This window comes from Enhydra lutris, unplaced genomic scaffold (genome assembly GCF_002288905.1).
Source record: "Enhydra lutris kenyoni isolate GAN:26980312 unplaced genomic scaffold, ASM228890v2 scaffoldscaffold2, whole genome shotgun sequence".
In the NCBI taxonomy this organism is placed as follows: Eukaryota; Metazoa; Chordata; class Mammalia; order Carnivora; family Mustelidae; genus Enhydra; species Enhydra lutris.
This window is the reverse complement of record NW_019154086.1, coordinates 39,129,642-39,141,628: the sequence shown is the minus strand read 5'-3', so window position 1 is coordinate 39,141,628 and position 11,987 is coordinate 39,129,642.

The window sequence follows — 11,987 nt, the reverse complement described above, 5'->3', positions numbered from 1 at the left end:
ACCTTTTAAAATATTTATTTATTAATTTATTTTAGAGAGCAATGCATGGGCAGAGGAAGAAGGAGAGAGAGACTCTCAAGCAGACTCCCTGCTGAGCCCAATGTGGGGCTGGATCTCATGACCCTGAGATCATGACCTGAGCCAGAGCCACCCAGGTGCCCCTATTTCTCTCATAACTTCTTAACCAAATCAGAGTCTTAATTGCTTCCTCTTTTTTGAGATCACAGAATTCTGTCCCTCAAAAAAGGAGAGAGAGAGAGAGGATATTTCTAGTTCTTTTTCCTCCATTGACCTATCCCTCTAATATCCTTTCACAATTGCTTTGTCATCTAATGGCCACTCAATGCACAGAGCCTCCTAAAACTTAATTCTAGTTGTCTCCTCCCTCTCGTTGAATAAATGAAAACTCAGATGTGTTGGAGGATACTTAAAATGCAGTCAAACCCCAATTAATGGAGTCCTTGCATGTATTAAAGAGCCCTTTTGTCACGCGAATCCTCGCTACTAATTAATATGGGCAGGCAGTCACGACTTTTTTTTAAGGGTTTCATTTCTAGAGTTATTTTATAAATTGGTCATTTGAAAGTCTGAATGTGTTTTGTTATAGAAAAAAAAAAAATATTACAAATGATGGCTAGTAACTACAGCCATCCTTGGGTGTGTCCTGGTCCTCAAGTTGAGTCTTTCTAGATCCTTTGAGGACTGGTGTGGGAGAAGGAGAACACAGAAAGCAGGTAGATGTGTTCTACAGGAACCGCAAGAGGAGGATATTGAAGGGTCAAAGCATTTCCTGTGACGTCAGGACTACCTGGCTGGGGAAATTCACATTTTCTATATCATACATTCTCAAGATGTGGGAGGAAAAGTAGTTAAGCCCTCCTCTTGGCTGCAGGTAAAAAAATATGTTCATGTAAGCAAAAGGGAGCAGTTATAAGGATCCTGCATGGAACACAAGGAAGTGCATACCTCCCTCTTTCTCCCTCTCTTTCCCTCTCCCTCTCTGTCTCTTGTCTCTGCTTCTCTCTACATTATCTACATCATTGTTTCTGGACAAATCAGGTTCTTCTGCTCTTCAATCTACATGGTACATGGTTTTCTATGCCTCACAATTACACATATTAAAAGCCGTTCCTCTTTCTTTTTTTAAAAGATTGTATTTGTTGGGGCGCCTGGGTGGCTCAGTGGGTTAAGCCGCTGCCTTCAGCTCAGGTCATGATCCCAGGTTCTGGGTTCAAGCCCCACATCGGGCTTTCTGCTCAGCGGGGAGCCTGCTTCCTCCTCTCTCTCTGCCTGCCTCTCTGCCTACTTGTGATTTCTCTCTGTCAAATAAATAAAACCTTTAAAAAAAAAAAAGATTGTATTTGTTTATTTCAGAGAGAAAGAGAGTGATGGAGAGCTACCACAAGTGGGGAGGGGGAGGAGAGCGATAAGCAGACTCCCTGCTGAGCAGGGAGCCCAATGAGGGGCTGGATCCCAGGATTCTGGGATCAGGACCTAAGCAGAAGGCAGACATTAATGGACTGCACCACCCAGGAACCCCTGCAAGCAGTTCCTCTTAAGAGAAATGGACTTTTGGGAACCTGGGTGGCTCAGTTGGTTAAGCAACTGCCTTCGGCTCAGGTCATGATCCTGGAGTCCCAGGATCAAGTTCCACATCAGGCCCTCTGCTCATCAGGGAGCTGGCTTCTCCCTCTGCCCCTCGCCCCTTTCATGCGCTCTCTCTCTCTCAAATAAATAAAATCTTTAAAAAAAAAAAAAAGAGAGAGAAATGGACTTTTGCCTCAGGTCTAAATCCCCAGGGAAAGGTCTTTGATTGGTTTAATTTGAATCAGGTGTCCATCTTTGGACCAATCACTTTTGATGGGGAGGGGGAAGAGCAAGGGCAAGAATAAATGCGAGGAGCATAACCCTAAAAGGAAGCAGGAAGCCCCCGGAAAAGAAGGTCCAGGCAGAGGACCCCAGAGATGGAATAACTGCCTGAGTTCATATGCTTGGTGTTTCTCAACACCAACACAAGTCTTTCAGCTGTTTGCCTTTTAGAAATAAATCACAACAAAATAGTTGGAGGAACCACGTGATGCTCTTGACAGCTAAACAGTTTTAGGGGTACCTACTAACCTAGAGGCTGCACATTGTAATTCTACTAAATCATCATCTCCCACTTTTTGAGCAGAGATTTCAGGCAAGAGACATTCTCTTTATTTCCTCCCACCTGTCAAAATTGTGTGTTTCACAGGAGGGAAAATAATCTGCAGGTATTTGAGGAGAGTTTTAGTTAAAACAACTTGATAAAATGCCAAAGGAAAAGTGAATGAGACGATCCCTGAGATTTAGCTACCACTTTACCCGCCCCCCAAAAAAAAGTCCCTAACTACTTTCTCTGAAAGCGTCAATCAAGGCTGTTCCCTCATATAGGCTGTAGAGCTGGGAGTTCAATACTGGAGGTCATAATAATGTAGACTTTGGCTAAAATAAAATACAATATAATATAAAAATAAAACTGGGAGCACCTGGGTGGCTCAGTGGGTTAAGCCTCTGCCTTCAACTCCGGTTGTGATCTCAGGGTCCTGGGATCGAGTCCCGCACCAGGCTCTCTGCTCAGCAGGGAGCCTGCTTGCTCCTCTCTCTCTGCCTCCCTCTCTGTCTACTTGTGATCTCTGTCTGTCAAATAAACAAATTCTTTAAAAAACATATTAAAAAAATAAAAAATAAAACTAGTTAATGGCCTGCAAGGAAAAAAAAACCTCTAGAATTTTAGTCTTCCAATTCTCTTGTAATTATTACAAGACTGCCTCAACTAATCAAATATGGCAACATAGACCTTTCAATGAAAAAGGACTAAGTTGTGATGTTGATTGAAACACATTCTTAAGGGAGAAATCTATCTCTTCTGTCTGTCCTGGGGACAGGTATATTAAGTGTCCCAGAACTGAAGCTTCATTATGTCACATCACAAGATAAGGTCTTAAGTTAAAAGTGAATGGATTCCATTCTTAGAACAAAATTTGTCACCAAGAGAGGGGGACCCTTTGGATGAATTACCCGAAAACTCAGGAGCAACAGTTACAGTCATTCCTCTGCATAAGCTCCTGCCGACACTCTACTCACCAGAAGACATCGCAGGGCTTTCAGAACATTTTTGTGTTAGTGTTTGAACACCCCACAAAGAGACTGCCAAGAAATAAGTCTGTTTGGCTCAAAGGACAGACACAGTCTGGTGGTTAATTTCCTTTTTGCTAATGAATCCTCCCTTTGACTTTCTGGACAGCTTGACCAAATAATTTTGCAGGCCAAACTTTACAGCCTTCAAAGCAAACTGTTGGTATGAAAGAGACTAGACCATTTTACCTAAAATTGCCAAAAACCTTTGTGCCAAGGCCAGATTTTTACCCTTAGACAATCTTTTCTGTTTCACCACTACTGTTGGGGGTTGTTTTTTTGGGGAGAGGAAATAAGAACCCCACATACAGGCATCTTCCCACCTGGACTTATTTACTTGCAAAGGAAACCTCTTGGTGACCACAAAGTCCCACCAAAGAAAATCCCAACTAAGTTTATTCCTGTTCCAGTTTCATTAATCCACAGCTTGGAGCAGCAGTGTGTAGCTGGTCTGGGAACAAGACTGCTCTTTCTTTCAGTTATCACAAATCCATCTGAACTCAAAAGGGCCTCACTTAAATCAGGAATTTCTAGCGTTCCAAAATGTCATGTCATTTGAATTTGTAGTTCGATGATCTAAAGGAAACAAACAAGATCCCTACCACTGGCATCCAATGGGAGAGAGAAAGGAGGGAACCATGAAAATAAATCCAGAAAAACACTGAAAGTGAACTTGTCCTTCAGCAAACAGACAAAATGAACCTCTAAGTTCTAGACAACACTACACGTTCTGTGACTCCTCTGCAGAGTTAAGTTAGAGTAAATTGGCCAGCAGAAATACCTGTGTCATAAGGTAGTTATCTGTTTAATCTTCAGTATTCAAACTTTTCATCAAGAAACAAACCAAAAAAAAAAAAATGGAGAAAACAGATGATTACTTGGAAAATAACTAGCAAGAATGACTTGTGGGTCAGTTCAGATCCACCAGGAAGCAGACACCAAGATGGAATTAGATGAGCAAGAAATAGATTGGGGGATATGCCATAAAGAATAAAGGACAGGGGCACCTGGGTGGCTCAGTTGGTTGAGTGTTGACCGACTCTTGGTTTCAGCTCAGGCTGTCGATCTCAGGGTCGTGCCTAGCTGGAGTCTGCTTGGGACTCTCTCTCCCTGTCCTTCTGCTCCTCCCTTCTGCTCTCTCTCTCTTTTTTCCTAAAATAAGTAAATAAATCTCTTAAAGAAAAAAAAAAGGAATAGAAGAGAGAAGAAGGAAGAATAGGCCAGGAAAGCCTTGAGATCACCATGCAGGTCTGACAACTGTGGAAGGAGGAAAGCGAAGGAAGGAGGGTGGGGTAGAAGTGCCTCAGACCACAGCACAGCTTGAAGAAAGTCCAAGCCAGGATGATGGGAGACTCTAGGTCAATGACAGACTATCAGGAGTGTCCCAGGATGGGCAAGGGTGGCTCAGCTGTAGCACATGGCTGGGCTCACTCACCGGGAGACTGAGGAGATCGTGGCCTTCCCCATGGGCACGATAAAGTAATTGCACCAGTGTGGTGGTGGGAGCTGTCGGCTGACTGCTCTCATAGGAGATTCTCTCCTGAAGGGAGCTGGAAGCAGGGAACCCACACGGCTTTCACCACAATCTATACTGATTGCATCAAACGGAGAGAAACAGTCTATACTGACTGCATCAAACTCCTCCATCCGTTTCAGGATGCAGTTCTTCCATGGCTCTCAAGGACCTCTCTCCTGAGGGGAAACTAGGTGGGTAGTGAGACAAATCACAGTCCCTGCTGTGGCTGCAGGTCTCGAGGCCAGAGCTGGCATTTATCTTCTCTCTCAGCTCCACTCTCCACCCTACAGTCTCCACAGCCAGTGCTATCTCCTCTGCAGGTGCTGATGGCTTGCCTACCTGGTGGGGAACTCAAACCTTCATTTTGAAGGGGGCCCAAGCCCTTGGAATCACACCCTTCTCAGGCGGGGGCTGCTGAGTATGTGTATTCACTGTTACAATGGGGCAAAATAAGCCCCAGAGGTACCAAGTGGATCATCCGGTTGTGCACATTCCTCCCTGCCTACCCCCTTTACCCCTTTACCCCAGCAGCCTTTACTCCTGCTGCTCAGGGTCATTGACCCCAGCCAGAATGATGGTGACTCTTATTTGCTGTTGGCCCCTGGACACAGGAGTCTAATGTGCGTACGCGCCATTCACAGATTCTAGTTAAGTGGTACTGTTGTCATGTCCCCTAGTAAGAATGTACTCCCTTTGGGGACCTGAACCTCTAACCCTATAGATTCCAAAGTTGTGAAGAGGGGAAGCACAAAGTTCCCCCAAAGGATCACTGGGAGTCATAGTAAGTGGATTCACTTTGGCTTTCACCCCTTTGTTCTTAGACTCACGCATTCTTCCTGTAAGTGACATAATATCATCCGGAGGTCTTTGATTTGGTGTGTACACGGCACCCTGGAGGCTGGCACCCCATCCCTGCAGAGAATTGCCTAGAAGCTGGTGTTTTGTTTTGTTTTGTTTTGTTTTTTTAAAGATTTTATTTATTTATTTGACAGAGAGAGATCACAAGGAGGCAGAGAGGCAGGCAGAGAGAGAGGGAGAAGCAGGCTCCCTGCTAAGCAGAGAGCCCGATGTGGGGCTCAATCCCAGGACCCTGAGACTCGATCCCAGGACCCTGAGACCATGACCCGGGCCGAAGGCAGAGGCTTAACCCACTGAGCCACCCAGGCGCCCCTAGAAGCTGGTGTTTTAGCTGTGGCATGACTATCAGGTTAGCTGATTCTAAATATTGCAGTATGTAATACAATCAGTGCAATTTATATCCAAGGGGTGGTTTCTGCACCTCCTTCTCTGCAAAGTGAGTTCCCTGATCAAGTGCTATGTTGTGTGGGATTTTACATCTATGGATGAGGCATGCTGTAAGTTTCCAGATAGTGGTGCTAACTGAGGCTCTGTAGGCACGAAAGACAAATCTACATCCAGAATAGTTATCTATTCCTGTGCAGACAAACTGGATGGAGGGGGCCTACTATAGTCAACTTGCCAAATGGCTGGTTGGACTCTTCTAGGAATAGTGCCATATTGGAGACTGTCTCCATTGTTGGTACACTGAACATTTAGAAGCAGCAGGAACTAGATTAGCTTTGGTAAGTGGAAGCCCATGCTGTTGGATACATGCATAGCTTCTGTCTCTATTACTTTTTTTTAATTTTTAAAAAGATTTTATTTATTAATTTGAGAGAGAGAGAAAGAGCATGAGAGGGGAGGATGGTTAGAGGGACAAGCAGACTACCCCCTGAACAGGAAGCCCAGTGCAGGACTCAATCCTGGGACTCCAGGATCATGACCTGAGCCAAAGGCTGTCCCCTAACCAACTGAGCCACCCAGGCACCCTGTCTCTGTTACTTTTCATTTGTCTATCATGTCAGTTCTGGGATGGTTGATGGTAAAGACTGGCTGCCACCAACTAGCCAAATCCGTTTTGTCTACTTTTTTTTTTTTTTTAGTGCCTCTTCAATGGTGAATACTTTTGAGGGCATTAATTTGTAACACAAAATCTTCATACTTCCTGCCTGCTCTCATAGATTCATCTACACGCTTCTGCTTCTGACCTCTTGGTCTTCAGTGTTCTAGTCCTTTCCCTTTCAGAGTCATTGCACAGGAAAGTGTATATATTTGCATCTCAAGCAGTCACCTCTCCTTCCACACAAAGTAAATAAGCTTGGAATCCTTGAAGCTCTACCCACTGAGAAGTTTCTGAGTCACTGACCATTTTTGTCTTGCACCCACATACTGAACCAACTGATTCAATTGGGCTTTTCCTCCCCCTGGCTGAGACCTTACAGAGAATGAGGGCACCTGTTATGTGTATGGTGGATGAAACAAGGTCTGGGATACCTACTCATGCCATTTACTTACACCCTCTGATCCTGCTCAGGCTCCATCTCAGATGTACCACTACTCTTGGGCCTGTTCAATTGTATGACTTGATGGATCCAAAAGAATCCAGCTTAGAATAGGCAGTTCTAAATGCATGCTCACTTAGTGCCCCATGGCCAAGGGCTGCATCTCCACCAGGTGCTAGTAACACACCAGGAACTGTTTCTCAAAAGATGTACAACTCCCTGCTGCAGATGACATGTCCTTGCTCTAGAAGTCCCAGCGACTATGTTGTTATTCTCCCACTGGGACTTACTATACGTCCTACGCTGTATCTTTTCCTACCTCCAACACTATAGGCTCTGCCGGGTGGTATGGTAAAGTAAGAGTGTTGCTCACACCACAACCTGTACTTGCTGTAGAGTCATTTTGAGCTCTGGGTCTCTCCCATAAATAAAGCCTTCCATAAATCCTAGTGTGTGGGCTACAGTAAGATTCCTAGATATGGACTATGTGCCTCTAGTACATAAAGAGACCCACCAGGCACTGTGTTCCCTTTTTCATAGTATGAGGTGCAAGATACATCACTCTGTGTTCTACTTTGCAGAGGTTGTCCCAAATTGCCCCTGACTACTGAATCCTTATAAACTTTACTCAAGTGGCAGATTTGTGAATCTTCATAGAGTGCTCCGCATCCTCTGGTGTGAATGTCTCCTCCCAAGGCTTCCAGCATCCTAGCCAATATCTTGCTCATTCTGCCTGATAAGCACAGTGTCACTGATGCAATGAATCAGAGTGATGTTCTCTGGGATGTTCAGATGGTCCAGATCTATATATGAACTACACATAACAGAGGGAAGGAGAATTAACCTGTCCCTGGGGGAAAACTACAAATAAATGTTGTCCCTTCCACGTGAATGCTGTTTCTGACCCTCTTTTCTAATTGGAATGGAAAACAACTCATTTGCCACATCAACCACTCATTCCAAGTACCTGAGGTCTTATCAGCAAGGAAAATGTGGCTGGCCCAGCAGCTACGATCATGGCTGCTACTTGGTTGAGTTTGAAGTAGTGTCATTTCCTGCCTTCAGATTGGTAAATTAAGCAGAGATGTGATAGTGACCACCCACTTCCCTGCACACTTCAGTGACGGCACTAATCTCTACCAGTCTCCACCCCCATCCCCAGAATGCAATATTGGTTTTGATTTCCTGTCTTGCTGGGAGTGAGCAGTTTGGCAGGGCACCATTTCGAAGGCTTCTACTTGGCCTTATCCCCCCGGGATAGCTTTTACTCCACAGGCTAGGGCCCATATGGGATTAGTCCTATTGCCAAGTGTGTCACTCTCAATAACGTACTCAGACAGATGGATCTGCAGACCTAGGGCATCTGCTCTAAGTCAGACTTTAGCCAAAACTCCATTTATCTGGTCCCCATGTCCCCATATCTAACTGTAGACAAAGGGGCATGATAAAACTTCAGGGTCCAAATGTCAGTATCAACTGAGAACTCCTATTTAATAATCCTTGAGACATCTGAATATTCTTTCTCCAGGATATAGTAACCCAAGAAAATAGCCAAAGACTCCTTTGGAAATGGCTATGAATCCTCCCAGCATTACTTGCCACGGTGTCCCAGGGTCCCTACTCCTGAGGACCTGGCCACCTCTTTAGTCAGTTAGGCTCCTGACAACTGGCTCAGATCCAGGAACTGAGCAATGGTTTGTGATGTTCTATTGGGGTGATCAGTCGTAACTTCCTGTTACTTTATTTTTGCCTTATTCAGATTATAGATGTTAAGCCACACCCTTCAGGTTATTCGCACAGAATGTGAAGAAGGCTAAGGGATATTCTAAATGCCGTCATTAAATGTCAAAGGTGACTCATTTAAAAATCAATCTTAATAGTCCAAAAATTTTTTTTAATATTTTATTTATTTATTTGACAGAGAGATCACAAGTAGGCAGAGAGGCAGGCAGAGAGAGAGAGGAAGAGAAGCAGGCTCCCTGCCGAGCAGAGAGCCCGATTTGGGGCTCGATCCCAGGACCCTGGGATCATGACCTGAGCTGAAGGCAGAGGCTTTAACCCACTGAGCCACCCAGGCACCCCAATAGTCCAAAATATTTAAAGCCATGAACTTCACTTCTAGGTACAAACCAAACAAACTTTTACATATGTTCTCCCAAAGATATGTATTAAAATATTCATAATTCCTAGCACTAAAAACTCTAAATTTAAAACACCTAAATACTCTTCAAGAGTATGCTGAATACATAAATGATGAGGCACTATGTAGCAACAGAATGTAGAATGTAAACAAACTGTAACTACAAACATCATATGATTTAATATCTGAAACCACCAGAGTCATTTCACCACATTCTGTTGGCAGAAAGGTCACAAAAGTCCACCCAGGTTTAATGGGAAGGATATAGATGCCACCTCTTTTTTTTTTTTTTTTTTTTTTTTTTTTGGTAGGTTCCACACCCAGCATGGAACCCAACACAGGGCGTGGAACTCACAACCCTGAGATCAAGACCTGGGCTGAAATCAAGAGTTGGATACTGAACTGACTAAGCCACCTAGGCATGCCAGCCAAATCTTGATCAGAAAGGAGCAAGGTCACACGGTAAGGTGATCAGGTGGGATGAGAAATATTGATACAGCCATATTTGGAAAATATTACCTGCCACAGTAAGTTTCTTTCAATAATGTTGAATAGATGCTGGCTGAGTGAGTACAAGGTATCTTTGTAATCTGAACATTAATTCTCAGGAGCTGCACTGAAACAATGTGATATAGGAAAGCAAAAGTCACCATAATAAAAATATTCACTAATATACACTCAAGCATCTCTCTCCATTTAATACTCGAGTATCTCTGATTATTGGAAATGGTACTTATCCACCCATATGATGCAAAATGAAAAGGTAAATCTTGCAAAAAAGAAAAGATTTCATTAGAGTATACAGTAGTCCCCCCTTATCCACAGAGACTATATTCCAAGACTCCCAGTGGATGCCTGAAACCACAGATATTACTAAATCATACATATACCATATCTTTCCTCTACATATATACCTATGATAAAGTTTAATTTATAAATTACTAACAACAGGGGCACCTGGGTGACTCAGTGGGTTAAAGCCTCTGCCTTCAGCTCAGGTCATGATCCCAGAGTCCTGGAATTGAGCCCCGCATCAGGCTCTCTGCTCTTTGGGGAGCCTGCTTCCCCCTCTCTCTCTGCCTGCCTCTCTGCCTACTTGTGATCTCTGTCTGTCAAATAAATAAAATCTTTTTAAAAAATTACCAACAACATTATTAATAAAATAAAACAATTATACTAATGCACTATAATAAAAGTTAGGTAAATATGGTATCTCTCTCTCTCAAAATACATTATTGTACTAGACTCACCCTTCCTATGATGATGATAAAATACCTAGGGATGAGATGAAATGAGGTGAATGATGCAGTTATAGTGATGTAACAATAGACTACTATTAACCTTCTGATAATACGTCAGAAGAAGGATCATTTGCTTCTGGACTGCAGTTGACTGTGGGTAGGTGAAACCCCAGAAAACAACACAGTGGATAAGGAGGGACTACTGAATTTGGAATCTTATGTAACTGGTAGACCAGTCAACAACTGGAAAAAAAATCAGCAATGGTCACATGTTAGTGGAATCATCTGAAAATCCAAAGATTAAGTAAAGGCACTAGGGAAAATTATTGAAACCCTTTGATTATTCCTGCTTGTTAAAGTGAAGGGTATTCTGTGTGTTGTTAAAAATTATGTGCCCTCAAAAAAAAAAAAAAAAAGCAATACTTAACCCAGTTTTTGTACATTTCAAGGACTAGCCCTTAGTTTCTATAATAACCTAAATTTGGTTATATATGAGATAAAATTATTTTTATAATTTTTCATTCTAATAATCAGATATAGTCCAAGTCAAATTTCTTCCTGTGAAGTTTTGATCCCTTTTTGAGTGGATTAACTTCAGTGGCCTTTTTTTCCACTACTGAGAAACAGCCTTCCTATAATCTGCATAAGCTTTCATCCTCTTCTGGGGGAGTTAAATATGAGCAACATCAATTAAAATTACTTCAGCGATAGTATTTTCAGAGCTTTCTTAGAAAGCCTATTATATTTAGTGAAATTAAACCTGAGATCTTACAAGAGTATTAGTTTTTGCCTTAGATATGAGAGCAAGGTGCATCTGTAGTTATCTGCCAGATACTCTTTCACCAACATTTATGGAGTACCTGCTTTTTTTTTTTTTTTAAAGATTTTATTTATTTATTTATTTGACAGGCAGAGATCTCAAGTAGACAGAGAGGCAGGCAAAGAGAGAGGCGGAAGCAGGCTACCTGCTGGGCAGAGAGCCCAACACGGGGCTCAATCCCAGGACCCTGAGATCATGACATGAGCCGAAGGCAGAGGCTTTAACCCACTGAGCCACCCAGGCACCCATGGAGTGCCCGCTTTTTGCAAGGATTTGTGCTAATATACTTCAGGAATTATAAAGAAGAACTGACTCTGATGAAAACATTAGCATATGTATTTTTACTCAAGGTCACTGTGAAGTTTACACCACTGTGTCTACCACCGCCGCATCACCTCCACCACCACCATCAGCCCTACCACCATCATCACCATCATCACCTCTACTACCATCATCACCCCACCACGATCATCACCATCATCACCCCTACCACCATCACCATCACCCCTCCACCATCATCACCATCATCACCTCTACCGCCACCACCAGCAGAAGCCACACAGATCTAACAGTATAAACCACATTTATTATGAAAACTAGAATTAAATAAAGAACTTTACCCTAAAGTTATTTGGGTAACAGCATCTCTTATTCATTTAATTCAGTTGTATTTCTCTTGGCATATATTGGACATTCTCAAATGATACACACCAAAATACTGAAAATTTCAGAGCATTTTTCAGCATTTTGACACGCTAAGAGGAAATTT